The sequence below is a fragment of the Halictus rubicundus genome, chromosome 9, assembly GCF_050948215.1.
Source record: "Halictus rubicundus isolate RS-2024b chromosome 9, iyHalRubi1_principal, whole genome shotgun sequence".
In the NCBI taxonomy this organism is placed as follows: Eukaryota; Metazoa; Arthropoda; class Insecta; order Hymenoptera; family Halictidae; genus Halictus; species Halictus rubicundus.
In genome coordinates, this window is record NC_135157.1 from 181,527 (window position 1) to 209,156 (window position 27,630).

Sequence of the window (27,630 nt, forward strand, 5' to 3'; positions counted from 1 at the left end):
TTTCTTTCACGTTTGTAATGAGAAAATAAACGACGAACGCAACAGAACGTCTCCTTACGTTGCTTCTACTACGCACGCGCTACACACAAGCGTACCTCTATTCTGTCCGTGTGAGCTGCCAGCTCGACTGTTCGACGCGTTCCGCCGAATTCACGTTACTGAAGTTTTGAGCGCCTGAGCCGCAATCGATTCCCAGTTCGACGAGGCGCACATTTTGCTACAACTTTTAAACTAAAAAAGATATCAATGCGAAATTTGGACTAGAAATCTTTTTTAAAGATCGGGTTTAATGGCGTATACTAAAATATGTTCTATATTTTTTACATAATTTTTTTTGTTGATTTTTAAGACAAAGCCGGATAAGATGGTCAAAAGTGCCTCCAAACCAAATTAATTTTTAGTCGTACCATGCTCAACAAAAAATTACGAAAGTATTCATGAGTATTCTACCTAATATCATACACGACTGAGATTTTTTCAGAATTTTTGGCTGCAAAATCAATCTTTAAACAAATCCGAATGCATAAAATTGCCGATTTTATATCGAAGTTTTCAGTTGACCACGTTTATTGGTCTTATTTTTTATTGGTCGTATTTTTTACAGATTTTCCAGATTATGCAAACGCGTTTAAGAAAATTGGATAATTGGATGTCCAATCATTTGGAGAAAGTGCACATTTCGAATTGAAGTTTCAGAGATACCAGTTTTATAAAAATTCAGTAGTTAGATATTATTGAAACAATTTTTCCAAATTTTTTCAGAATTTTGTATAAATTGCATCGTTGTTAAAAAAACAAAATCAATTATTTCGATGCCTTCTGATCGTTTTGTAGGTGTATTATGTAATATTGAACATTTTTATATTCAGGAAAACAGTGTAGACACTGCAATATAAAATATTTTATTTGCGTTACATTTCAATATATGACTGTGACTCTCAACAGTTTCGGTTGGCGCTGGTCGTAACATCTCCGGCTGAGAATCTTTTGGTCCGGGATCGAATCCCGCATCGAATGAAAGTTTCAATTTTTAGATATTTTCAATATACCTTCATAAAATTGTGGCGAGTGAATTGATGAGGGGCTTTTCCTGGTGAAAATGTGTCCAAACTCGAGTGTAATCGAACAATTTTTATTGATACTTAATGTTGATAGGAAATCGAGTATTATTGGCAATTTAAGGTTTTATATTTTTAATGGGAATAATAATTTTAATTCTAATAAGTTGTAGAGCTTATCCCGATGAAAACGAGTCCAAACTCCAAACACGACAGAGTTGGGCAGTATCCGATGAAAAATTTATTTGAAGCGCCTTCGGATACAAATTCTCTGTTCTTTTGTTTCTATTCGAAGTCGGATGAATCGCGAGCAGTTATTTGTATCTTTATTCGACGTGCCTCCGGATGATTTTCTGGCTACGTCAGGATTTATTCGGATGGTCGATTGCAACGCCCCCATTTATTCGACGGATTTATTTGTAGATACTCGGCGTCCGCCGACCATCCGAACGATTTTAGGCGTCGAATAAAAATTAATTTCAGAATGTATTCGCAGAGAGGAATGAGAGTGCTCACGCCCGGGTTTTCGGCGTTCCCGATATAGTGCTGACATCTGCTCAGCCTTAGCATGGCACAGAACCGGTCAGTCTTTCCTGGAACAGAACCGGTCAGTCTTTTAGCATGGCACAGAACCGGTCAGTCTTTCCTGGGACAGAACCGGTCAGTCTTTTAGCATAAAACTGAACGCACATTATTTTTTTAACCAGGATTAGAACGTACAGCTTAATTGTTGTATATGAAATATGTAACTAACATGTAAATCTTGTGTACAAAATCTCTAATTAATATAAATTAAGAATAATATTAATTGTAATGATACGTATTTTATTTTTTTTCCAAGTTTGTAGTTGCAAACTTTAGTTGTAAAAAATGGAAAATCCGGAAAAATTCGAACAAATACAGATCTCATATCGAAGTTTAAAAGCGACCAAACTGAATATTAATTTAATAATGAGCTATTGTCATCAACAATATCTTAAATATTTTCATATATATAGCTACTGTTATTATTAATTAAAAAAAATTTTCTTTCATGAATAAATATTTTTTCCACCTCAGCACCATAAGATTTTTACTAGATGACTTTAAAAACACATTAGAACTATTTTTAAATAATTTTACTCGAAAACATTCTAGTTTACTCTTTATTTCACCGTTCTACTAATTTTTTATGGGCTGCATTGCAGCTCTGTTTAACACCCCTTCACAACCCAATACCATGGTACCATCCATATTCAAGGAAGAACAATTTTTTGCGACGATCATTGAAAAAACAAAAGTGTTTCCTTCATTTCAGTCCTTTAGTGCGTTGGTGACGTAGCGCCCAGCACACCTACCTGTGTTCTGTGTCACATCTGGAGTTTTATGGTACGCTAACAATCCCTATTGAGTTGCAAGCCAGACCATACAAACGAATGCATCCACAACTTCCAGAGACCTGCCTCCAAAACTAATTAAAGGAAGGCTAGACATGCAGTGTGTACTAAACTCCTCAAAAGAGGTGGATTCCAGTCGCTCGTGTCATAAACCGCATTCGATACTTCATCGACAGGGTGATCTTACATATTTCTGTAACAGTTCCTGAACACATTATCATTCATCTGAAACTGCTTTGTACGACATTACACACGCCACATAATTTTTATTTTCTAATTTTGTCAAAGTAGTATATATAACAGAATCATACAAGTGTCTACAATTACTTGAAATCCAAAATACAGAGCGTTTCTTCCTCTGCGACTGTAAAAAAAGGACTTTAAAAGAATGTTAAGATAACAGGTGGGCTGTCCTTCCAAAAGGCACCTGTGGCCAGAGTTGGGCATTATTTAGATAAAAAATTATTTAAATAACGATTCGAATAAAAGATACTTTATCTTTATTCGTTATTCGAAGGTTCGAATAAAAAAAGTATCTTTATTCGACGAGTATCAGATAAATAATTTTATTCGACGAGAATTTATCCGACGAATAAAGATAATTTTTTTTATTCGAAGCGGATTTATTCGAACTTCGAATAATTTTTTCATCTTTTATCTGTATCTTTTATTCGAAGGCTTCGAATAAATCTACGGATAACTTTTGCCAGCTCGACGAATAAACGGCGACGGCGGCTGACGAGGACCGACGAGCGCTGAACGTCGAAGACCCAGCGACTGCCAAACGGTATACAATGTAAGCGGATGGAGAATCGCACATTATTGGCAATTTATGGTTGTATGTTTTTAATCAGAACAATATTTTAAGAGGAATGAGTTGTACAGCTTGTTCCGATCGAAATGAGTTCAAACACGACGTCATTTGGACTGTGTTTAATGAGATTGTAATTCTTATCGTAACATTACATATCAGTGAAACTTGTTCGATTACACTCGAATTTGACCTCATTTTCATCAGGAAAATCACCTCCATTCGCTCGTCACAATTTCATGAGGATATATTGAAAAATCTAAAAGTTTAAACTTTCATACGTGCGGGATTCTCCATTCGCTTACATTGTATGTCGTCCGTCGTTGCTGGGTCTTTGAAACTCGGCGCTCGGCAAAAGTTATTCCAAGATTTATTCGAAGCCTTCGAATAAAAGATACAGATAAAAGATGAAAAAATTATTCGAAGTTCGAATAAATCCGCTTCGAATAGAAAAAATTATCTTTATTCGTCGGATAAATTCTCGACGAATAAAATTATTTATCCGATACTCGTCCAATAAAGATGCTTTTTTTTATTCGAACCTTCAAATAACAAATAAAGATAAAGTATCTTTTATTCAAATTTTCATTTAAATAATTTTTTATCCCAAATAATGCCCATCTCTGCGAGGGCCGTTAGCACCGTGAAAGATTTACTTAATATTTAATTGAATTTAATAATTACAAAGAGTGTATCATGAACAAAGTGCATGCACTTGGAACTGTTACAGATATATGTAAGATCACCCTTTCGATGAAGTATCGAATGAGGTTTATAACACGAGCGACTGGAATCCGCCTCTTTTGAGGAGTTTAGTACACACTGCATGTCTAGCCTTCCTTTAATTAGTTTTGGAGGCAGGTCTCTGGAAGTTGTAGATGCATTCGCTTGTACGGTCTGCCTTGCGAGTCAATAGCAATTGTTAGCGTACCATAAAACTCCAGATGTGACACAGAACACAGGTAGGTGTGCTGGGCGCTACGTCACCAACGCACTAAAGGACTGAAACGAAGGAAACACTTTTATTTTTTCAATGATCGTCGCAAAAAATTGTTCTTCCTTGAATATGGATGGTACCATGGTATTGGGTTGTAAAGGGGTGTTAAACAGAGCTGCAATGCAGCCCATAAAAAATTAGTAGAACGGTGAAATAAAGAGTAAACTAGAATGTTTTCGAGTAAAATTATTTAAAAATAGTTCTAATGTGTTTTTAAAGTCATCTAGTAAAAATCTTATGGTGCTGAGGTGGAAAAAATATTTATTCATGAAAGAAAATTTTTTTAAATTAATAATAACACTAGCTAAATATATGAAAAAATTTAAGATAGTGTTGATGACAATAGCTCATTATTAGATTAATATTCAGGTTGGTCGCTTTTAAACTTCGATATGAGATCTCTATTTGTTCGAATTTTTCCGGGTTTTCCATTTTTTACATTTAGAGTTTGCAACTACAAAATTGGAAAAAAATAAAATACGTATCACTACAATTAATATTATTCTTAATTTATATTAATTAGAGATTTTGTACACAAGATTTACATGTTAGTTACATATTTCATATAAAACAATTAAGCTGTACGTTCTAATCCTCGTTAAAAAAATAATGTGCGTTCAGTTTTATGCTAAAAGACTGACCGGTTCTGTGCCATGCTAAAAGACTGACCGGTTCTGTTCCAGGAAAGACTGACCGGTTCTGTGCCATGCTAAAGCGGCGATGTTACGAAAGTGGGAACGCCGAAACCCCTGGCGTGAGCACTCTCATTCCTCTCTGGTATTCGCAGAGAGGAATGAGAGTGCTCACGCCCGGGTTTTCGGCGTTCCCGATATAGTGCTGACATCTGCTCAGCCTTAGCATGGCACAGAACCGGTCAGTCTTTCCTGGAACAGAACCGGTCAGTCTTTTAGCATGGCACAGAACCGGTCAGTCTTTCCTGGGACAGAACCGGTCAGTCTTTTAGCATAAAACTGAACGCACATTATTTTTTTAACCAGGATTAGAACGTACAGCTTAATTGTTGTACATGAAATATGTAACTAACATGTAAATCTTGTGTACAAAATCTCTAATTAATATAAATTAAGAATAATATTAATTGTAATGATACGTATTTTATTTTTTTTCCAAGTTTGTAGTTGCAAACTTTAGTTGTAAAAAATGGAAAATCCGGAAAAATTCGAACAAATACAGATCTCACATCGAAGTTTAAAAGCGACCAAACTGAATATTAATTTAATAATGAGCTATTGTCATCAACACTATCTTAAATTTTTTCATATATATAGCTACTGTTATTATTAATTAAAAAAAAATTTCTTTCATGAATAAATATTTTTTCCACCTCAGCACCATAAGATTTTTACTAGATGACTTTAAAAACACATTAGAACTATTTTTAAATAATTTTACTCGAAAACATTCTAGTTTACTCTTTATTTCACCGTTCTACTAATTTTTTATGGGCTGCATTGCAGCTCTGTTTAACACCCCTTTACAACCCAATACCATGGTACCATCCATATTCAAGGAAGAACAATTTTTTGCGACGATCATTGAAAAAATAAAAGTGTTTCCTTCATTTCAGTCCTTTAGTGCGTTGGTGACGTAGCGCCCAGCACACCTACCTGTGTTCTGTGTCACATCTGGAGTTTTATGGTACGCTAACAATCCCTATTGAGTCGCAAGCCAGACCATACAAACGAATGCATCCACAACTTCCAGAGACCTGCCTCCAAAACTAATTAAAGGAAGGCTAGACATGCAGTGTGTACTAAACTCCTCAAAAGAAGTGGATTCCAGTCGCTCGTGTCATAAACCGCATTCGATACTTCATCGACAGGGTGATCTTACATATTTCTGTAACAGTTCCTGAACACATTATCATTCATCTGAAACTGCTTTGTACGACATTACACACGCCACATAATTTTTATTTTCTAATTTTATTAAAGTAGTATATATAACAGAATCATACAAGTGTCTACAATTACTTGAAATCCAAAATACAGAGCGTTTCTTCCTCTGCGACTGTAAAAAAAGGACTTTAAAAGAATGTTTAGATAACAGGTGGGCTGTCCTTCCAAAAGGCACCTGCGACCAGAGTTGGGCATTATTTAGATAAAAAATTATTTAAATAACGATTCAAATAAAAGATACTTTATCTTTATTCGTTATTCAAAGGTTCGAATAAAAAAAGTATCTTTATTCGACGAGTATCAGATAAATAATTTTATTCGACGAGAATTTATCCGACGAATAAAGATAATTTTTTTTATTCGAAGCGGATTTATTCGAACTTCGAATAATTTTTTCATCTTTTATCTATATCTTTTATTCGAAGGCTTCCAATAAATCTTCGAATAACTTTTGCCGAGCGCCGAGCATCAAAGACTCAGCGAAGACAGACGACATACAATGTAAGCGGATGGAGAATCGCGCACGAATGAAAGTTTAAACTTTTAGATTTTTCAACATATCCTCAAAAAATTGTGACGAGCGAATGGAGGGGATTTTCCTGATGAAAATGAGATCAAATTCGAGTGTAATCGAACAAGTTTCACTGATACGTAATGGTACGATAAAAATTACAATCTCATTAAACACAGTCCAAATGATGTCGTGTTTGGACTCATTTCGATCGGAACAAGCTCTACAACTCGTTCGTCTTAACAATATTGTTCTGATTAAAAACATACAAGCATAAATTGCCAATAATGCACGTATTAGGTATCAGTGAAACTTGTTCGATTACACTCGAATTTGACCTCATTTTCATCAGGAAAGTCCCCTCCATTCGCTCGTCACAATTTCATGAGGATATATTGAAAAATCTAAAAGTTTAAACTTTCATACGTGCGCGATTCTCCATTCGCTTACATTGTATGTCGTCCGTCGTTGCTGGGTCTTTGAAGCTCGGCGCTCGGCAAAAGTTATTCCAAGATTTATTCGAAGCCTTCGAATAAAAGATACAGATAAAAGATGAAAAAATTATTCGAAGTTCGAATAAATCCGCTTCGAATAGAAAAAATTATCTTTATTCGTCGGATAAATTCTCGACGAATAAAATTATTTATCCGATACTCGTCCAATAAAGATGCTTTTTTTATTCGAACCTTCAAATAACAAATAAAGATAAAGTATCTTTTATTCAAATTTTCATTTAAATAATTTTTTATCCCAAATAATGCCCATCTCTGCGAGGGCCGTTAGCACCGTGAAAGATTTACTTAATATTTAATTGAATTTAATAATTACAAAGAGGGTATCATGAACAAAGTGCATGCACTTGGAACTGTTACAGAAATATGTAAGATCACCCTTTCGATGAAGTATCGAATGAGGTTTATAACACGAGCGACTGGAATCCGCCTCTTTTGAGGAGTATAGTACACACTGCATGTCTAGCCTTCCTTTAATTAGTTTTGGAGGCAGGTCTCTGGAAGTTGTGGATGCATTCGCTTGTACGGTCTGGCTTGCGAGTCAATAGCAATTGTTAGCGTACCATAAAACTCCAGATGTTACACAGAACACAGGTAGGTGTGCTGGGCGCTACGTCACCAACGCACTAAAGGACTGAAATGAAGGAAACACTTTTGTTTTTTCAATGGTCGTCGCAAAAAATTGTTCTTCCTTGAATATGGATGGTACCATGGTATTGAGTTGTAAAGGAGTGTTAAACAGAGCTGCAATGCAGCCAATAAAAAATTAGTAGAACGGTGAAATAAAGAGTAAACTAGAATGTTTTCGAGTAAAATTATTTAAAAATAGTTCTAATGTGTTTTTAAAGTCATCTAGTAAAAATCTTATAGTGCTGAGGTGGAAAAATATTTATTCATGAAAGAAAAATTTTTTAAATTAATAATAACAGTAGCTAAATATATGAAAAAATTTAAGATAGTGTTGATGACAATAGCTCATTATTAAATTAATATTCAGGTTGGTCGCTTTTAAACTTCGATATGAGATCTTTATTTGTTCGAATTTTTCCGGATTTTCCATTTTTTACAACTAAAGTTTGCAACTACAAACTTGGAAAAAAAATAAAATACGTATCATTACAATTAATATTAGAGATTTTGTACACAAGATTTACATGTTAGTTACATATTTCATATAAAACAATTAAAGCTGTACGTTCTAATCCTGGTTAAAAAAATAATGTGCGTTCAGTTTTATGCTAAAAGACTGACCGGTTCTGTGCCATGCTAAAAGACTGACCGGTTCTGTTCCAGGAAAGACTGACCGGTTCTGTGCCATGCTAAAGCGGCGATGTCACGAAAGTGGGAACGCCGAAACCCCGGGCGTGAGCACTCTCATTCCTCTCTGGTATTCGAAGGCAGATATCGCGGCGAAATTTATTCGTAACTTCTATTCGATATCCGAAGCTCGATGTGGCCAGACGATTTATTTGAGGATTTATTCGGGACGAGTATTTGGCAGAGATGAAAATGAAATGTATCTTTTATTCGAAATTGTATTCGATGTTCGGATGGCCGACTTTTTTATCCGACGTTGCCAAGCCATAATACGTAAATACGTACCACGGTACAGTGACTACCATTAAGGGCCAGTTTTCCTACGTGGCCTTGAGTCGCCACGCTCCAAACAGGAACTAGGAGAAGCTTCCTAGCGATCTTCACGCTACAAACGGCCGCTAGGAGAAGCTCAAATGACAGTGTGTGTGCCGTGTACGTGCCGTGTGCGTGTGCCATGGTATGCCCCACACAACGCTAGATCCGCAAGAACGAAAAAGATTGCAAGGGTTCGGGAGGCGGCAAATCATTGTTCGATAATGCAAAGATGGGGCTTTCCAGGGGTGAAAAGCGTTAGATAAAAGATAAATCTAGAGCGCTCGCGAACGAACAGGTCCTACTTTTGCGTTTTCTAGGCGTAATTTGCAATATTCGGCAGAATGTAGATATAAGGACACATTTTCTTAAATAACCGGGTTCTTATTGAGAATGTTGACGGCGAGCGCTCTAGCGGTGACATATACAATGTCAATGCAACGCCTATTATATTGTATAATTACGTATTAAACAAAGGATTTGCCGCCCCCGAAAAACCATCCCACAGCTATTATTTTGCTCAAATATAGTTCCGGCATTTTTCGCTACGAGCGCTGTATTCTCTTTCCGATCATTGTCGTCGTCAGCAGTCACTATGCTCGAATGAGAGTCGTGCGGCACACTCACACACCGCCAGGTCGACGTGTACGTGTACCGATGAGAATAGCAAGTGTCCGGGATGCCGCGAATCATTCCTCGATAATGCAAAGATGGGGCTTATCAGTAGTCAAAAGCGCTAGATAAAAGTTAAATCTAGAGCGCTCGCCATCAAACAGGTCCGACTCTTGCATTTTCGAGCAACATTTTGCATTACTTGGTCGCATGGTGCCTGCCGTAGCTTCGTTCGAACAGCCGTGCCTCGGCACACTCACACACCGCTAGGTCGGCGTGTACGTGTACCGATGAGAATAGCAAGGGTCCGGGATGCCGCGAATCATTTCTCGATAATGCAAAGATGGGGCTTATCAGTAGTCAAAACCGCTAGATAAAAGATAAATCTAGAGCGCTCGCCATCAAACAGGTTCGACTCTTGCATTTTCGAGCAACATTTTGCATTATTCGGTCGCATGATGCATGTCAGAGAGGCGATCTGAGCACGCGTGGCCGACAACGTAAACAACGGCGCTGCCGTAGCTTCGTTCGAACAGCAGTGCCTCGGCACACTCACACACCGACAGGTCGACGTGTACGTGTACCGATGAGAATAGCAAGTGTCCGGGATGCCGCGAATCATTCCTCGATAATGCAAAGATGGGGCTTATCAGTAGTCAAAAGCGCTAGATAAAAGTTAAATCTAGAGCGCTCGCCATCAAACAGGTCCGACTCTTGCATTTTCGAGCAACATTTTGCATTACTTGGTCGCATGGTGCCTGCCGTAGCTTCGTTCGAACAGCCGTGCCTCGGCACACTCACACACCGCTAGGTCGGCGTGTACGTGTACCGATGAGAATAGCAAGGGTCCGGGATGCCGCGAATCATTTCTCGATAATGCAAAGATGGGGCTTATCAGTAGTCAAAACCGCTAGATAAAAGATAAATCTAGAGCGCTCGCCATCAAACAGGTTCGACTCTTGCATTTTCGAGCAACATTTTGCATTATTCGGTCGCATGATGCATGTCAGAGAGGCGATCTGAGCACGCGTGGCCGACAACGTAAACAACGGCGCTGCCGTAGCTTCGTTCGAACAGCAGTGCCTCGGCACACTCACACACCGCCAGGTCGACGTGTACGTGTACCGATGAGAATAGCAAGGGTCCGGGATGCCGCAAATCATTCCTCGATAATGCAAAGATGGGGCTTATCAGTAGGCAAAAGCGCTAGATAAAAGATAAATCTAGAGCGCTCGCCATCAAACAGGTCCGACTCTTGCATTTTCGAGCAACATTTTGCATTATTCGGTCGCATGGTGCCTGCCGTAGCTTCGTTCGAACAGCCGTGCCTCGGCACACTCACACACCGCCAGGTCGGCGTGTACGTGTACCTACGAGAATCACAAGGGTCCGGGATGCCGCGATTCATTGCTCGATAATGCAAAATGGCAGAGTTGGGCAAAATATTTATCTAAATAAAAATTTCGAATAACTAGTAAAAGATAAAAAAATTTGTATTCCTTATTCGAAAGTTCCAGTAAAGAAAGTATCTTTATTTGATGTGTATCGAATAATTTTATTCGACGAAAAAAGATAATTTTTTTTATTCGAAGCGGATTTATTCAAACTTCGAATAATTTTTTCATCTTTTATCTGTATTTTCTATTCGAAGGCTTCTAATAAATCTTCAAATTACTTTTACCGAGCGCGGAGCTTCAAAGACCCAGCGACGACAGACGACATACAATGTAAGCGGATGGAGAATCGCGCACATATGAAAGTTTAAACTTTTAGATTTTTCAATATATCCTCATGAAATTGTGACGAGCGAATGGAGGGGATGTTCCTGATGAAAATAAGGTCAAATTCGAGTGTAATCGAACAAGTTTCACTGATACGTAATGTTACAATAAAAATTACAATCTAATTAAAGACAGTCCAAATGATGTCGTATTTGCACTCATTTTGATCGGAACAAGCTCTACAACTCATTCGTATAAACAATATTGTTCTGATTAAAAATGTAAAAGCATAAATTGCCAATAATGCTCGATTCTCCATCTGCTTACATTGTAGGCTGTTTGGCAGTGGCTGGGTCTTCGACGTTCGGCGCTCTCGGTCCTCCGGTCCGACCGGTTTATTCGTCGAGCTGGCAAAAGTTAGCCGAAGATTTATTCGAAGCCTTCGAATATATCTACAATTAAAAATATTAAACACAGTCCAATTTGTACCGCGTTTAGTGTCATTTTAATCAGAAGAATGCCACGAATTTGTTGGCGCAAGTCCCATAAAAAAATAATGAAAAATAAACAAGTTTTGCAATTGTATTGGTAGTTGTTTCACACCGATATCTCGCGACTCTACGAGCTCCGGACTTCAAAGACCAGCGACCGACCTACGGCCTACAATGTAAGCAGATGGAGAATCGAGCATTATTGGCAATTTATGTTTTTACATTTTTAATCAGAACAATATTGTTTATACGAATGAATTGTAGAGCTTATCCCGATGAAAATGAGTCCAAACACGACATCATTTGGACTGTCTTTAATGAGATTGTAATTTTTATCGTAACATTACGTATCAGTGAAACTTGTTCGATTACACTCGAATTTGAGCACATTTTCATCAGGAAAATCCCCTCCATTCGCTCGTCACAATTTTATGAGGATATGTTGAAAAATCTAAAAGTTTAAACTTTCATTCGTGCGCGATTCTCCATCCGCTTACATTGTATGTCGTCTGTCGTCGCTGGGTCTTTGATGCTCGGCGCTCGGCAAAAGTTATTCAAAGATTTATTCGAAGCCTTCGAATAAAAGATACAGATAAAAGATGAAAAAATTATTCGAAGTTCGAATAAATCCGCTTCGAATAAAAAAAATTATCTTTATTCGTCGGATAAATTCTCGTCGAATAAAAGTATTTATCCGATACTCGTCGGATAAAGATACTTTTTTTATTCGAACTTTCGAATAACGAATAAAAATATTTTTATCTTTTATTCGTGTAGCGGCTAGCGGGGCGCCGGAAGAGAAATCTTCAGCGCACCAGCACCAAGAAAGATTTATGGTTTGCACAGCATAAGACGCTATTTGTGAGAAAACGTCTTTAACGTTTTTGGCCACTTAGCGGACAGATGTGTCCTTGTAGTTCCTAGCGACGAACTCAATAGCGCAAGTGGACGCCATAAATTTTGGGTAGTCTAAGGGTCTCCAGCCTAGAGTGTCCCAGCGACGCGTGCCTGGTTTCTATCACCCGGGAAAGCTGGGCCCGTTGACGTAAGCCAGCAGTCACGTACCGCACTTAGCACGGGGCCCGGAAGACACCCCGCTGCATCACCAAAATTAGATTTTTAACAGCACGACACGCTCACCCTTCTCACGCACGAGAGGCGTGGAACGTGGGCGTGTTATGCAAAATGCACGGATTGGTGGAAGTTCCTCGCAAGGACTTCCACCAATCAGCCGACAAGCATTTTCGAGAATATAAGGCAGAGACTACCGACGAGGAGTCAGTCACGAAGTCTAGACACAGCCGCTTATCAGCTGAGTCACGAAGAAGTCACAGCCGATTCTCCGCCGAGTCCCTTAGAGTCGGGTCGCAGTCCGGTCGCTGTTAAACCGCAGCCAAAGTTCAATCGCGAGTCAAGTGAATCGTCGGTTTAGTTGAACCACTCCGGACGCTCTCGCAACATCATTCTATTTGTAAATAAACGACTCAGTCACGTACGCCTGATTTTGAACATTTACTCTAAGGCACCCGCCTTACATAATCCTGTTCCTTCATTCGTTATTCGAAATTTTTATTTAAATAAATATTTTGCCCAACTCTGATTCCAGAATTGTGGAAAAATCTTTCCGAAAAGGGGAATCGGTCTGGCTTTATCAACCATATAGGGTTAAAGTTAAATGTCCTAAATCGCAGCCCAGTTGGGAAGGTCCTTACGTTGTTGTCAAAAAATTAAGTGAGGTAGTATATAGAATTCACAAGAATCCTAAGAGTAGGTATAAAGTGGTGCATGTCGATCGCTTAGTTAAGTACCACGAGAGGTGATGTTTCTGTTTACGTTAGATTCTGGGTTGACTGTGTTGCTTAGATCACTTTTTTTATTGTATTGTTTGCTCTGGACTTTGGGAAGATTGTGATATGATTGTGGTGGAGAGAAAGAACAGTTAACTAGAAAAGATTACAGGTAGTCAGGATTCCCCGCTTCATACGTACGCCAAGGTTTAGGGGTACCATAGAGTTAGGTGGAAATTTAGGCGAATGGTACACTTACACTTACTTACACTTACTCCCCGCATCCTATCTGGGGCCATTGATGCTCCAGAGACGGAACGGCGGACGGGAGGAAGATCAGGGCAGTTTTTGTCTACGGTTCTTGCAAGTCGACACCGATATTAGCAGACGCCTTGATCGAAGTGTACCGAGAGTGGTACGACGCATGACTCGAATGAGAGAGCTTGTGTACGTTGCGATTATGGACATTGTAATTTCGAATAGTTTCAACTTCGATTTGGGTTGTTCGACTCCGCGTATGCACACAATGGCCAATTTGACGGAAGTAGGGGACAGACGAATTTTGATAGTTAAGGGGAGATAGTCTCGAGTGATGATGCGGAGCTAAGTCTGGAATTGTCATATCGTGTCTTTTCAATATAACCTACGTTACAGTGGTACTCGTGGCATTCGACCCCGAAATTTTGTTGGAATCGACAACTTCAAAGGAAGGGGAAGGAGGACACCTGATACCCAGGATAAGAAGATACCTACTGTTAAACTGTTCTTTTAATGTTCTGTTAATGTTATTCTGCTTGGTAGGCCGCTAATTTCCCCAGGTTTTTAAACCGTGGTTTTCCCTGGGGCAAGAAGGGCTTCCTTCTGACGTCCTTTTTGGGCAAATGCCAAATTAGTCGTGGTGCTGACGGGTCCACGGTTTTCGTTTCTTTGTGTTTATTCCCGCGGTACCATTGGCCTTGTTGATAGAGAGAGTTTTCTCCATTATTGTATTCACCTGTTGTCGAGGAGGAGGGGGGAAGTGTTACGAGTATCGATATGCTTCGATATCGAGACATTGCGCCGAATGGTCTTCGTTGCCGCGTCGTCTTAGTGACGACGATACAACGGAGACATGACTGAGTCGGTTGAGGAACGTCCCTGGGGGAAGTCGCAAAGCTAAGTACCCCTCCTCTATTTAATAAAGGTCTCTTTGGTATTTCACTCGTTTTATTCTTTAAAGATGCCCCGAACCTGTAACAATATGTATCAATATACCATTCCTTTTCTTGAGACTGTCTCTACTTTCTCAATCCTACATGTATTGCAATTTTTTAATAAATATTTTAAATGCATAAAATGGTACTGTTATGCCGTGAAGAAAGAAGGATGGGATTCTCTCAAGAAATAGTCCTTGTCTTCTTGATAACCTGAGGTTTTTATTGAGTAGGCCACACACACGCCAACAGATTGCTTACAAGAAACTCGCGGTTACAGAAATTATGCATCCGTGCAATAGAAGTGTTAACTCGGAGGTGGAGGTCGTTCGATGAGAAAGCTCCTTGTATGGCCCATTTTCCAAAGACCTTTGGAACCCTAATATGTGTCACCGGACACGTGACTCCGCCGTTCCTAGTCCAGTCAAATAGGTGAATCCGCCGGGCAAAAAGGGCGAAGATAAGGTTGGAGGATGATGCGGCATAACACCTCCTCCCTTATAAATAAGAAAATTCTTAATCAGTTTAAGGTTAAGAATTTTCGTCTAAACTATCGGTTTAAGTAAACGAAATACATCATGAGGACTCCTGTGAGAAATCTAGAACAGAATACATGTTAGCGTTACATTTATTAGATATTATACATTTTAACCTATTTAAATGTATTTTATAATCCTTATTTCTAATGTTTATTGTTGCGTTTACCATGGCATTGTTAACCCGGCTAGTCTATCGCGTCCCTGGTTCTTTACCCATACCCAATCACCAGGTTCTAATGACAAAGGTTTTAAGTGTTTATCATAGGAAATTTTTTCATGTTCCTTTATCTTAATTAGGTTTTCTTCTGCATGTTTCCAAAGTTTATTTAAATGAACTTCTATCGTCGTTACTAAATCACAATAATTAGTCTCAGGTGTCTCATTATGCTGAAGTTGATCTAGACTGGGTGGCTTTTGTCCATATACTAATTCCTATGGTTTAAAATTAATGCTAGTATGTTTCGTAGTATTATAGGTGAATATTGCGGCTTGTAAATAATATCATCCCAAGTTTCACAAGTTTCATCTAATAAAACATAGGTTTTTAAAAAGTCTTTAATTACGGCATGCGCTCTTTCTAAGGATCCATTTGGTTCCGGTCTGAATGCAGTGGTATGTACTAACTCTATTTTGAAAAGTTTAGTTAATTCTTGCAATATTCTACTGGTAAAGTTAGCTCCTCTATGGGTTAAAATTGTTTTTGGAAAACCGTATCTTAACAACCAAGTATTAGTGAGTACTGTTGCGCTTGATTCTGCTCTTTGGTCTACCAATGGTATTGCTTGTATGTATTTACTCAGTTGGTCTTGAATTGTTAAAATATACTTGTTACCTCTTAGACTTTCAGCTATAATGGACCTACTATGTCTAAAGCTATCTTATCATTAAACCGTTTAGGAGTGTCCGTTATGGTTAATGGCATTCGTGTAGGATGTCGAACTATTTTTGCTCTTTGACAATTCTCACAAGAATTAATGAAGTTAGTTACATCTAAATATATACCTTTCCATACATAATTCTCTAATATCTTGTGTTGAGCGATGCCGCGACTTTCGTTTCGCGTTGCTCTTGTTCGTTTTCGAATTAACGAAAAACTGAACTCTTTGAAATAAATGGAAGCGTTGTTGATTTTACCCGTTTTATTCTTCGCGTTTACAAACGGATACGGCGTTACAAACGGTATTACTGGTCGTACAGCGACAGCCCCGGTGTTAGAGTTATGATACGATGTTCGATACGATTTCAGTTGGTGTTCGCGATTTCTGGTGTTCTGATCTGCTCTATGTTAGTGCTTGGCTATACTTATACCTACGCTCGCTGCGATTCCCTCCCTTCGTCATTTTTGGGAGGAGTTTTCAAAGCGGCCTAGGGGCTGTAATTGGCGGAATTGAATTCGGAGGATGACCGTAGCAGACAATAAACCAAGGAAGCGCTTCGGACCTGGCAAGACATATTGAAGTTAAAAACGCGATGAATAGGATAGCGCGAGCTGGCAAACAGATGGCCCGGAAACGAAATCTGTAGTTAAAAATCGGACGCTAAATAGTTATGTCCCATGGCTTCGAGGATTTATTGTAGCTATGTCATAAATGGTAATTTATTGAGATTTGCAAGGGTTGTAAACGGACCCGTCTCGGTAGTGGCGTTAAAGACGTTTTTTCGGTAGGCACGTGGCGGACAGACGGCTCGCCTAGGCCATTGTTAAGGAAGGTGAGGGCGCAGGTAGCCCAAGGACAGTCCGAAAACCGTTGAGTGATTTGTTGGTCGGTACGCGTCGCAACATGCCGCCCCCCTTGAACGATATGTTCAACGTTGATACAATGCGAAATGACTACGATAAGATTATGAGGTGGTTGATACAGATGAATGGTAAGATACGGTGTGATACAAGGGATGATGAAGATTTACATTTGTGAATGAAATGGGAGTGATGAAAGTTTAATCCACTGGCAGTGGCGCGAAGCGCTTCACGGAGCGTTTGTATTCACCGCGTGATGTCCGTACGGTTACTACACGAATGACGCCGTCTTCGCCAGGATGGATTGCGGTGACTCGTCCCAAAGGCCACTGCATGGGTGGTGTATTGTCCTCCTGGACCAGAACCATTGTCCCAATCGGAAGGTCGGCTGCTTCGTTGGTGTGCCATTTTTTGCGGACTGTCAGCTCCTGTAAATACTCGTTTCTCCATCGTTTCCAGAAGTGGGCCTTAATTTTCTGTATATGTTGCCACGACGAGAGTCTACCATCGGGCAGGCTCGTATAATCATGATCAGGCACGCTGGTCAGTGATTCGCCAATTAGGAAATGACTGGGTGTGATGGCGGTTAGATCGTTTGGATCAGAGGATACTGAGGTTAAGGGACGCGTGTTTAGAATTGCTTCTACTTGCGCTGTAAGGGTTAGGAGACCTTCGAAGGATAGTAATGTGTCACCCATTACGCGTGTTAAGTGGTGTTTTGTTGACTTGACGGCGGCTTCCCACAAGCCGCCAAAATGTGGTGATCGAGGGGGAATGAAATGCCAGTTGATTTGTTGATTTGATAGCCGTTCAATGATGTTTCGTTTTGTTTTCGGATCTTCAAGGAATTCGTAAAGTTCCTTGAGTTCGCGATTTGCGCCTATGAAATTGGTGGCGTTATCTGAATACAGATCGCTCGCTTTTCCTCGGCGAGAGAAAAATCTGCGCAACGCTGCTAAAAAGGCTTCGGTCGACAAATCGGACACGACTTCGATATGGACTGCTCTGGTTGCGAAGCACGTGAAGATGGCTAGATAGACCTTGACCTTTCCACGATTACGATGGGTTTTTTCCTTTATGAAAAAGGGTCCGCAGTAGTCGATCCCGCTCCGCGAAAATGGACGCGAATGGGTGATCCGGCTTGCCGGAAGATCGCCCATAGGGTAATTAACCATTGCGGGTTTGGCGCGTCGGCAGGTGACACAGTCGTGTATCACTTGGCGAATCAAGCTTTTGCCGTGAGGTATCCAGTACGCTTTACGGGTTGCATTTAACGTTAATTGTATGCCGGCGTGCATATTTTTTACATGCTCCTCTCGGACGATGAGCTTGGTCAGATGGTGACATTTGGGTAATAGTATGGGATGTTTTTCTCCGTACGATAGCTGTGATTTAGATAATCGTCCGCCTACTCTCAACATTCCGTCGGCGTCCAGAAACGGAGATAACGATGATAAGTTAGAGCTAGAGGGCCGATTCGTCGATTTGATTGCGCTTATTTCTCTTCGATACGCTTGCTGTTGGACGAGCATTACTACGCGTTGTTGGCTCTTACGGAGCTCGATTGTCGTTAATGGTCCGGATAGCGAAGCCCGTTTTGAGCTATTTTGCTTGAACCGGAGCATGTAGGCGACGACGCGCTTGAGACGATGGAAGGATGAAAAACGTTCGATAAACCCGAGATCATGGAGTTGTAGTGATAATGAAATGACCGGTCTGAGCTCTGGAATTTCGACGATAGCGAGTTTAGAGGTAGGCCAGTCCTGTTCCTCACGCGACAGCCATGTTGGCCCGCGGTGCCAGAGATCGCTAACGATGAATTGTTCCGTGTGCATGCCACGCGATATCAAATCCGCCGGATTGTCAATGGACGAGACATGCCGCCACTCGTCGTGAGCGGTCGAGGCTTGAATCTCACTGACTCGATGTGATACAAAGGTTTTTAATGTGCGCGGGGCGGTGTTAATCCAATGAAGGGTTATCGTAGAGTCGGACCAGAGTATCGTTTTATCAAATGTGATATTCCGTAAAGCCCTCTTTGTTGAATGGCACAATTTTGTAAGGAGTTGGGCGGCACAGAGCTCTAAGCGCGGTAACGTTATGGATTTCAAGGGAGCCACGCGGGACTTTGAGGCGATCAAACGTGTAACGATATTGCCCTGATTGTTGATGCTGCGTAAGTACAGACAAGCTCCGTAGGCGCGTTCACTCGCATCACAAAATCCGTGAAGTTGTATTGACGTGCAGTTTGGTTGTAGAATGTGTCGATCGAATTTGAAATTATGGATTAGCTGGAGTTCTTGCCAGAAGATGGTCCACTCCGTGTGAATGTCAGTGGGCACCGATTCGTCCCAATCTAATTGCAGCCTCCACAAGGATTGCATAAGCAGTTTTGCTCGTACTATGACTGGCCCCAAGATTCCGAGGGGATCGAAGAGTGTCGCTATTTTTGATAGAATATTGCGTTTCGTTGGCCGATTCGTTGCACCGACCTCCTTTACTACATACGACAGAGTGTCCTTTCTCGCGTCCCAGTGCACGCCCAGTGTTTTGATAGTTTTGTCTAGGTCTAAGGTCATGTGGGTGGCGTCTATTCGGTCGTCCAATGTGGTAATTAAAGACTGATCGTTACTGGCCCACTTTCTGAGTTGAAGCCCTCCCCTTGCACAAAGGGCTTGAATTTCGTCACGGATCGCGGCGGCCTCATTGTAGTTGTCGGCGCCGGTCAACATATCGTCGACGTAGAAATCCTCCCGTAATACCCGTGATGCTCGGGAAAACTGTTCGCCTTCGTTCGCAGCTAACTGACTCAACGTGCGAGTGGCTAGAAAGGGTGCCGCGGATGTGCCGTATGTCACGGTGTTCAAGGTGTATGTTTCAATGGGCTGATCGAAGTTTTCGCGCCATAGGATCTTTTGGTAGATTCTGTCTTGTGAGTGGATTTCTACTTGACGATACATCTTCTCGATGTCGGCCGTGAGTACGTAACGGTGTGCGCGGAAACGAATTAGAAGTGAGTATAGTTCGTCTTGAATGGTAGGGCCTACTAGTAGCATGTCGTTTAGCGATTTCCCGTTTGACGATTTTGCTGATGCATCGAAGACTACCCGTAGTTTCGTTGTCAGACTGTCGAGTTTTGATATCGCGTGATGTGGCAAATAATAACCTTCCTGCGGTCGGGGGGATTCAGCCTTGGTCATATGACCTAGATCGCGATAATCATTTAAAAATTTCGTGTATTCGAATTTCAGTGATGGGTCCCTTGTGAATTTTCGTTCTAAGGCATGCAGTCGGCGAAGCGCCGCGTTATACGATTCGCCTAATGCTGGGGGAGAAGATTTGAAAGGAAGCTTGACTATGTATTTCCCGGTGGCAAGGTCGCGAGTTGTGTTTTGCGTGTAATGAGCCTCACACGCACGTTCTTCGTGAGACCAAATAGTTTCTTGCGGTACTTCTTCGATCTCCCAGAATTTTGAGACCCGATCGTCTAATGAATTGCGCGCTACATGACAACGCGTTGTGCCACGGGATTTCGTGTCAGGTAAGGTTCCTGCGAGCACCCAACCTAATTTCGTCTTCTGTGCCGTTATGGAACTGTTTGCGATGGTGATCTGGCCGACGCAAAGGAGCTTGAAGAAGATTTCTGCGCCGATCAATGCGTCAATTTCGGCAGGAGTGTTAAAGTTGGGATCTGCGAGAGGGATGTTGGATGGAATCTGGAGTAGGGTTTTAGGAATTGCATGCGATGGTAGGATTTCCGTTATGTTGGGTAAGATTAGGAACGTAAGATCGGCGGAGAAATTACACTGTCCAACACCAAAAAAATTTTGCAATACCTGTTGGCTGATTCTTATACACTTTGTCATCCTAAAACCGAATCTGAAAGTAGAATTGCTCCATCACGCAACGTTTTCGAAAAATTTTGGTTTTTGTAAAAATGCCCGATTTTGATACGAAACGACGTGTTACGCAAAAACTAAACACGCGAGAAAGTTTAAATTTGAGTCAAGAGATAGAGGGGACTCTCCTCTACATATTCATATGGTCAATTATATTTTTATGTACTTCCTAATAGTTGTAAATGGTTGTTAAAGTTTGAAAATGTGCCGACGCGGGTACTTTGTACGCTCTATTTTTGTATTTATGTGAAAAATCCTTTATCTAGCAGGAATTTACTATACAGGAATGCATTCTACAGACATTTCTGGTAAAGAAACCATTCACGAAAAGTATTTGGTTTCCTTAATGTACGAGAAGGATCAGAAAATGTTAATTGATAGCGTGTGCCCGACGCGTTCGCGCCAGACGGCCATTGCAGCCTTTTCGCGACTCGCCAGGGCCGTCGCTATGCGTAGTCGACTTTGGTACCACTCATGTATGTCTTTGCTTACTATGCTTAATTAAATACATTTTTTTGTCTTTTTGGGTGCCAATCATTACAAAAGATTATAAAAATACGAGTTATATTCACATTTCATTGTGGAAATGCTTAATAAAGAAAATTGACCGCAGCAATGCGGTGACTGGAAAATTTTATTTTCAGTAATTGTTGTCTTATCTTTATAATTGTAATACCAATGGACATTCAAGATTCTTCCGATTAAAATAAGTCCAAACACTATGTAAATGGGACTATTTTTATCGATTTTATTGATCGAAGTACATAATTCAGACATAGATCGCTCTATATTAAATTGATAAAATCTCGCGGAAGTGTATAAATCAGCCGGACTGTTTTTGTTATATTCATGACGAAATTATTTTAAAATCAAAACAAGGAATACAATTCCAGCATTAATCTTTCATCAAGATATTTCAACAATGGAAAAACGTTACAAAGGAAAAGACTTATGTGCGGATGCTTGCTGATTACTGCTGGACACTTATTATTGAAAATCGGGATACCAGGAACAAACGTCAAGCAAGGCGAAAACATTTTAAATTTGTTTACATCAAAAATAGGTAAGTTTTTGTATTCAATTTTCTTTCTTAAGCATTTCCACAATGAAATGTGAATATAACTCGTATTTTTATAATCTTTTGTAATGATTGGCACCCAAAAAGACAAAAAAAAATGTATGTAAATAGTAAGCAAAGACATACATGAGTGGTACCAACGTCGACTACGCATAGCGACGGCCCTGGCGAGTCGCGAAAAGGCTGCAATGGCCGTCTGGCGCGAACGCGTCGCGCACACGCTGTCAATTAACATTTTCTGATCCTTCTCGTACATTAAGGAAACCAAATACTTTTCGTGAATGGTTTCTTTACCAGAAATGTCTGTAGAATGCATTCCTGTATAGTAAATTCCTGCTAGATAAAGGATTTTTCACATAAATACAAAAATAGAGCGTACAAAGTACCCGCGTCGGCACATTTTCAAACTTTAACAACCATTTACAACTATTAGGAAGTACATAAAAATATAATTGACTATATGAATATGTAGAGGAGAGTCCCCTCTATCTCTTGACTCAAATTTAAACTTTCTCGCGTGTTTAGTTTTTGCGTAACACGTCGTTTCGTATCAAAATCGGGCATTTTTACAAAAACCAAAATTTTTCGAAAACGTTGCGTGATGGAGCAATTCTACTTTCAGATTCGGTTTTAGGATGACAAAGTGTATAAGAATCACCCAACAGGTATTGCAAAACTCGAAAAAAGTTTAATTTTGTTGGACAGTGTTATTGATGCGTGATCGGATAGTTGCCCGCGTGGTGTTCATTGTTTGCGTAATGCTGTGATTAATTCCCACGACCGGAATGTTGCCTTTACATTGTGGTAACGCTATTTTCGTAGCAAAACGCTTTGTCATGAAGTGAGACTGTGAACCCGAATCCAGTAGGACGCGGCACGGATGTAGCAGCCCCTTCCTATCCTGCACGTGCACGATTGCGGTTGAGAGTAGCGTTTCGTTACCGATATTTGCGTTTAGGGACGATACAGCCGATTGTACCGGCGACGATTCCTTGTGCAGCAAGGTGTGATGTCTTCCATCGCATCGTTTACAAGATCCCGCGGTGCATGCATTGATGTCGTGGTTTGACCGTAAACAATTAAAGCATAAACCCGCGTTCCGAACCATCTCTGCTCGTTGGTCGATACTCGCGTTTGTTAGGTTCTCGCAATACTGGGTAAAATGATTTCCCTTGCACATAAAGCAACGAGCTTGTTGTGAAGGGTGAGCGAGTGCGCGAATGTTAGAATTGGATGTTTGGCGATTAAACATGTTCGTATTCGTTTGGGAACGGGTTACTGATCTGGTCGGTTCGATTTTTGATGTTTCCAGAACTCTGCATCGGTTATGTAGGAAATCTAACAATTGTTCCATGGTCGGAGGACTGGAACCTTGTGTCTTTTCCTTCCACCGCAGCCGCGTTTGTTCATCTAGTTTGCTCGTTATCGCGTAAATCGGGAATGCCTCTAAAAATGGCTTGTTGAGAGCCTTTAACGCGTTATAGTGTTTCATCGCTTCGTCGGTCAGTTCGCAAAGCGCTGAGGAGTTGAGTCGCGAGCATGTCGGTAGCTCGAAAAAGGCCTGAATGCGATTATTGATAACGATGCTTGGATCGTTGTAATGCCTTTCTAAAATATTCCAGGCTACAGAATAGTTTACTGAAGTGGTCTCTAATGATTCCAGATAGAATGATAGATAGGCCTTCTCCGCGGCCTTTCCGGTTAAGCAAGATTTTAAGTAAATTAGTTTCTGGACGTCGCGGAAGTTGGGATTATCATGAATCGCAGCTCTAAATGTATCAGAAAAACTCGGCCAAGCTTCGTAGGAGCCGCTGAATCTCGGCAGATGCATGTTTGGTAATTTCACTTGAAGTTCGGATGCAATGGTGAACGGAGATTGTAGTGCAAAAGGCCTATCGTTCGAAACCGAAGGGTGTGGACCGTAAGGAAATTGATTGTCTGTAAAAGTCGATGGATCTACCTGACCTCTTGCTTTGTCATGCTCGCGTTCAATACGTTTCGCGGTAGCTAGCAATTCATAATAATTGGATTCAAATGTTTCTCGTTCGCTTAGTCGTGCTTCGAAACTGTTATCGTCTGCGTTTAATTCTAGAGCTTCTTGGATCGAGTTAAATGTTGTGAAGTCGTGTTCGATTTGCGCGATGCGTAACTTTAGCTGATCCATTGGGATCTCTTCCGACTCGTGGATTGCCGATACGAATTTTTTGAAGGTCGATAACTTCGTTTTTATCGTGGCGCGTTTACGAATAAGATCGCGATCTACACTTAGAAAGAAAGGAAAATTAGCGAATGTGACGAATGCTTGACTCACGAATTAAGATGATGGTGTCTCGAAGGAGCGGTGGACCCCACCGGTGGACTCGTTCTCGTGTCGTTGCCGAATCCTTTGATGATGAACCAGTGGACGTTGACTCGCTCCTGGTTGACGATTTGGATGTTATCTAGAATGCTGGAGCTCTCGATGGATCTCGAACTCGTTGGGTTGGTGGTTCAAGGTGGAAATCCCTGCTGCAACGTTGTTCGATGCCGTCTGCCGATTTCCCCTTGATCGTCTATCCTTGGTTGGGCTGTGCCGCGCTGAGTTGATGGTGGGAGTTAGCAGCAGTACTTGTATGCTGCCTTCCGATGATGGATACAGTGAATCAGCTGATTACACGTTGTCACACTGTCACTGGTATCCGGTTCGAAGGACCAAAATGTTGCGCGATGCCGCGACTTTCGTTTCGCGTTGCTCTTGTTCGTTTTCGAATTAACGAAAAACTGAACTCTTTGAAATAAATGGAAGCGTTGTTGATTTTACCCGTTTTATTCTTCGCGTTTACAAACGGATACGGCGTTACAAACGGTATTACTGGTCGTACAGCGACAGCCCCGGTGTTAGAGTTATGATACGATGTTCGATACGATTTCAGTTGGTGTTCGCGATTTCTGGTGTTCTGATCTGCTCTATGTTAGTGCTTGGCTATACTTATACCTACGCTCGCTGCGATTCCCTCCCTTCGTCATTTTTGGGAGGAGTTTTCAAAGCGGCCTAGGGGCTGTAATTGGCGGAATTGAATTCGGAGGATGACCGTAGCAGACAATAAACCAAGGAAGCGCTTCGGACCTGGCAAGACATATTGAAGTTAAAAACGCGATGAATAGGATAGCGCGGGCTGGCAAACAGATGGCCCGGAAACGAAATCTGTAGTTAAAAATCGGACGCTAAATAGTTATGTCCCATGGCTTCGAGGATTTATTGTAGCTATGTCATAAACGGTAATTTATTGAGATTTGCAAGGGTTGTAAACGGACCCGTCTCGGTAGTGGCGTTAAAAACGTTTTTTCGGTAGGCACGTGGCGGACAGACGGCTCGCCTAGGCCATTGTTAAGGAAGGTGAGGGCGCAGGTAGCCCAAGGACAGTCCGAAAACCGTTGAGTGATTTGTTGGTCGGTACGCGTCGCAACATCTTGTCTACTGTGGCTTTTATACCAATGTGACCAGATGATAATGAACCGTGAGAATTAGATATTATTTGTCGTTTTTCACTTTCAGTCGCTGGTGTCTTTAATGGCTTAGATATTAAAATAATAGTCTGATCTGTCTCTCTAAAAGTGTTTATTAACAGTGATTTTAATTCTTTTTGTGATAACCTAGATATACTTATTAAATTATCAAAGTCAAAGGAAAAGTTATCCTGTATATTTTCTGCAATCATGTAGTCACAAAGTCGCTCGAAATGTTTAGTTAGTTCTAAATTAGTAAAGGCTGCATCTTGTATTTCTATGATTTTGTTTTCTAACATAAAGGGCCTAGCCGATTAAGATTGTCAAAACTGCCCTTAGAGGGTTTTTCAATGATTAATGAACCATTCGAAAGCTGACCCAGAAAAACCCCTCTGAGCAAAATTTCAACCCCCTATCTTGCCCGTGAGGGTAGTTACAGGGTAAATTAGATTTCGCGCTTTTCCGCGCATTTCCCACACTCTGATGCTTCCTAAAATTCTGAAAAAAATGTGGCATATTTTGGATTCTAAGACAGATTTTTGAGAATTTTTTCAGATTTTTTTCTTGCAAACTGTGGGCGTAAAAAATGAAAAATCTCAAAAAAATGTACATTTCTCAAAAATATGAAAACATGCTATTTTGCTGTTTAGTGCCCCGATAAAGTACCATAACAGGCAGTGTCGTCAATTTTTGTTAGATTTTTTCTTGTGGGAAGTCCTTGTCAAAAACAAGACAAACCGAATTTTTTCACCGTTTCTGCTATTAGGAGGGAAGTTACACTTGTTGGTTTTACCGCAGGTATATATTAAGTCATTTTAAACATTATTACATTGAAACAAGTAAGTGTTTGACCTAAGAAATGTTTTAAGAGAAAAAATTAATTGTATTTTGTGCGTTATATACCAGAATGTTCGTAACGTTTACAACATGGCCGGTTGGCACATCGGTCACCACTCGCCCTCGAACCCTCGAAGAGGTAAGACGTGCCCTTGTGCAGCCTTCCGACTCAGGCACCCGCGCGGTAACGAGTTTCCAAAAGCGTCCATAGTGACATCGCAGTGTGCAAATCCTGTGCCCATATAGTGCAGTGCTTTCACAAAAGTGAGTGACCCCCAGGGGGGTAAAGTCCAAGTGAATCATAGGATCACACCCAAATTACAGTGCAACGCGTCAGTGAGTGCTAAAACATCATACAAGCCTCACAATAGAGCGTGAGTGCCAGGACAACGTGAGGGCAGGAGCCCCTTCAAATGTGGAGGGCACCGAGCCTGTGATTGCGGACCCAAGCACGTCATCAAATGCGAGCAGCACACAGGAATCGAACAAGATTGTTCACCAGGACTCGACACAATCACTATTAACGAAATGCAGCTTCCCAGCGAGCATTCTGGAAGATCCGCAGGCATCCGGACTCTTAAGACACTTAATCAAGAATAATAAAATAACAAGGAGGCTCAACCCCACGCCCAACTTCACGAAAAGGAAAACAATTCATCCCAACTCAACATTAGCAAACCAAGAGATGGGCAAAATAAAAAAGCCGCCCACCCCCACACTGCCGTCGAACACCGAAGAGAAGGAAACGAACACCAGCAACAAGTTGGATGACTTGCTAAAGCTCATTGCAAACTTAAACGCAACTATTGAAAACCTCTCCAAACAATTGGAAATAGAACGTAGTAAAAACAAAGCAGGAAGCCAGAGTAGGTTTGCTAATACAAATTTTCATGTATTGTATATTTTTTTTTCTAGTGTTAAAATATTCCTATAAGTCGAGTATTGTATTCGATGTAATACTTTTTTTAAATTGTTCCATTTCAATATTCAAATTGTAACGTAAAGGATTGCAGTGGTTGCGGAATGACAGGAGTCGGAATATCTGTAGACATAGGATATATTTTCCAAAATGTTAGTACAAAGGATGGGAGATAGGTTTATTTATAAAAAATAGATTCTTTCAAGAGAGTGAGAGAAAGCTAGCAATTTAAGAAAGGGTTTTATATAATATACGCGATACCACCATCGGGCGTCCGGTTTATTTCAACCGTACTCTCCCTCTGGGGATACAACGACGATGCGGTTTCGCCGGTTTTCTCATGTCCGATCGGCGGCCGGCCTTCATGGCCGTCCTCTCCGAAACGTACAGAGGAACCAGGCGTCCCTACTCTCATGCGGCCAGGAAGCTACGCTGTTCTTTCCTCTCGGCGGGCGGCCGGCCTTCATATGGCCGTCCTCTCCCATGTATCCAGAAAGGCGTCCAGGTGCAACCCCTG